The 3,507-nt window shown below is 43.4% G+C and overlaps 1 non-coding gene across 1 annotated transcript; it reads left to right on the forward strand.

The window, feature by feature from the left end:
- Window positions 1-2,456: 2,456 nt before the first annotated feature.
- LOC111724507 lies at window positions 2,457-2,562 on the forward strand. The gene has a single exon (XR_002772803.1). It is a non-coding gene; the product is annotated as a U6 spliceosomal RNA (small nuclear RNA).
- Window positions 2,563-3,507: the final 945 nt, after the last annotated feature.

The raw sequence follows: 3,507 nt of genomic DNA on the forward strand, positions 1-3,507 counted from the left end.
CAGGACCCCTGCTCTTGTAAAGTTCAGGTTCAAGTGAAAATAGACACTAAACAAATAATGCATGGAGTTTATTACAGAAAGTGGTGAACGCTAGGAGTTATAAATACAGCAATGTCATTGAGAATATCACATCCGTCAGTGATGTCTCTCCCTGACCCAGGATGGGAAAAATAACATACGGTCCTCCAGGTCACTGCAAAATCAGCAAAAATAGCAAAAAGAAGGTAAAACATGTTATGTTAATTTTCTGTTGCTGTGGCAACAAATTATCACAATCACTGGCTTAAAATAGCACCAATTTATTATCTCATGGTTCTACAGATCAGAAGTTCAACACGGGTCTTCCTGAGCTAAAATTGAGGTGTTGGCACCTGCCTCCCTCTGGAGCAGAATCAGACCCCAGGCTTACTCGGGTAGTTGACAGAATTCAGCTCCACGTGGTTCTAGAGCTCAGCTCTCGGGTTCCCTCTGGCTGTTGTCTGGTGGGCATTGTCCAGTATTAGAAGACCCTGGAATTACTCAGCTCAAGGCCCCCTTGTATTCACACCTGCAACTACAGGTGGTCTTTCTCCTGTCTCTTCACTTTCACCTTCTCTTCAATCTGCCTGTTTCTCTGCGCAGGGAAATGTTTTCATGTGATCAGATCAGCTGCCTGCGTGGTCCGGGACAATCCCCCCATCTCAAGGTCCATAACCTTAATCACATCAGCATGGTTTCTTTTGCAACATAAATTCCAGATTCCTGGGATTGGGACACAGACATCTTTGGTGGGGAAGGGCATGATTTTACCTAACACATGCATAGAAAACTGTGTTTAGTGTATCAGTATTTATCTAACCCTAACAGAAAAACACAGGTCCCACTGTCATTTAGCTACCGCTCTGTGCATTCAGTGCTGTGACTGCTGTGTTAGGCGCTTTGGACATCAGCAAGCCAATTAGGTGGGTCTCCACCCTCTTGGAGTTTACAGTCTAGTGACCATTTCCCAAAGTGTGTTCTACAGACAGCAGCACTGGCACCATCTGAGAACTTGATAAGCAAATTATTGGATCCCATTTCAGACCCACTGAGTGGTAAAAGGTGAGATTTATGTTTTAATAAAACTTTCAGGTGATTCTCACACTAAAATCTGAGAACCATTGGTCTAATAAATCTCTATCCCATGAGGTTTGCAAATATTTTCTATAAGGGGCCAGATAGTAAATATTTTAGTCTTTGCAGTCCACACATGTCACCAGGCAGAGACAATCATGACAGTACATACACAAGTGGGTTTATGTACTTTCTGTGTCCCAATAAAACTTTATTTATAAAAAACAGGTGGTGAGCTATGGTTTGCCAACACCTGCTCTATCTAAAGGACACGAGTTCCCCTGTTTCTAGAGGGATGTTTGTTTTATGGAGATAAATATTTTCTTAGGCCTTGACAGAATTAGGTGTCTCCCTCAATTTTTTACTTCTTGTTGTCTAATTCCTAACTTATTGTATAATAATTTGTACTTTGGGGAATACCAAAATAAGGAGATGCTCTCTACAAAATGCTCTTGTATTCTGGTCTCTAAGTTATCATTATAAATAAATGCATTCATCTTTCATTAAAATGAGTCTGTCACCAAAGAACTGAGCACTTATGGGAGTGCTAAGAATACTCCCTGGAGGCTCCAAACTACTACTTCATAGACGTGATAGACAGAATCATGTTCCCCCCATAGGTATCTGCATCCTAATCCCCAGAACCTATTAACATGTTACCTTACACGGCAAAGGGGACTCTGCAATTGTGATTATTTTAAGGGCCTCAGGATATGGAGAATGTTCTGGTGGATATAATGAAACCACAAGGCCCTTAGAAGAGGGAGGCAAGAGGGTCGGAGTTAGAGATGTGATAACAGCAGCACAGGTTGGAGAGTCAGAGAGAGATTTGAAGTCATTGCTACATTGCTGGCTTTGAAATTGAAGGGAGGGGCTTTGAACCAAGAAGTGCGGGCAACCTCTTCCTGCCAGAAATGCAGGAAACAGACTCTCCCCTGTAGCCTCCAGAAAGAATGCAGCCCTGCCAAACCACTTTGGATCTGCTCTCTAAAACTGTGAGAGAAGAAATCAATGTTGTCTTAAGAGGCTGAGTTTGTGGTAATTTATTACATCAGCAACAGGGAACTAATTACATGAAGAGGACAAAAGCACAGTGTGCACACTCATATCTCCTTGTCCTGTACCTGTGCAGGCATTGCTAATCAATCTAGGACTCTTTTTTCTGAGTTGATGAAGCCTTAGGTTGCCTCATCACCTAGCTCTCCAGGTAAACAACACCTAATTAGAATGCAAGAATGGGCCAGATTCTTGGATGTATAATAAATACTAAATCCCACTCTGGCTAACTTAAACCAAAAAAGCAACACACTAAAGGATATCAGATGGTTCGCAGACTACCTGAGAAGATCAGAGTATCGGGCTTGGTGCTGGCTTCAGCAGCACATGTACTAAAATCAGAATGATACTGAGAAGATTCACGTGGTCCCTGTGCGAGATGACACACAAATTCATGAAGCATTCCATTTTAAAGGAAAAAAAAAAAAAACATTGGACACCCTGTAATAAGAAAAGTGCCCCGGTGTAGACCCTTCAGCCACCACCACTGGCCACATCCTGGAAAGACTGAAGAGGAGGACCAGTGATGCTGAGTGCAGGTGCACCTCCTCCCCATCACCAGGATGCCTCTCCCCCTGGGCTTGCTCTTCACTTCCCTAATCCTCCCAGTGACCGGGCACATCACTGCTTCTGAATCAAAATCTAGAAAAAGCTCGATTTCTTTCCTTAGTATTCAAAGTATCGCCTACAGAGCAACGGCCTTTCATCACCCAGACCTACTGAACCAAATCGGCATTTAACAAGCCCCCGGAGCGATTGGGATGCAAGCAAAGGTTGAGAGCCCTGCTCCGTGCCGGCCCAGTCCTAGTGTGAGAGGTTCTGGTGCAGAGCCCTACTCCCCGCCGTAACACCACCAAGGGAAAGATGCCAAGAAACACAGGACTCAAAACAGGGGACTCAAATATTAACCAGGCGAAAGAAACAAGAGAAACAACAGAAAAAGTGACAGGCACCCGATTTTGTGACTGATAAGAGGAAAATAACTATAAAGGGCTAAATGAATTTTTTTAGAACCAGAAAAGAAAGAGAGAGAGAGAAGGAAAGAAGGAAGGAAGGGAGGGAGGGAGGGAGGGAGGGAGGGAGGGGAGGGTAGATACAGCTTGGACACCATAGAGGTTTTTTCCCTTTTCATTACAGAAATGGGAGTACAGCCAGACTTGGAAATTGGAGCAACACGGACCATTTTGCCTTCTACAGACAAGAAACCCCTATCTTTTGTCATTATTTGACTCAGTTGCTACAATTTGTGAATCAACCATAAGAAAATGGACTTGGAGAAGCAAATTGGTTTTTAGGCTGAGTTTCCAAAGAGGTTCCGGCACAGCGCAAAGAAAAATGTTCTTTAAAAAAACACACACA

Source organism: Otolemur garnettii, unplaced genomic scaffold, assembly GCF_000181295.1.
Source record: "Otolemur garnettii isolate 467f Iridium unplaced genomic scaffold, OtoGar3 scaffold00023, whole genome shotgun sequence".
Classification (NCBI taxonomy): Eukaryota; Metazoa; Chordata; class Mammalia; order Primates; family Galagidae; genus Otolemur; species Otolemur garnettii.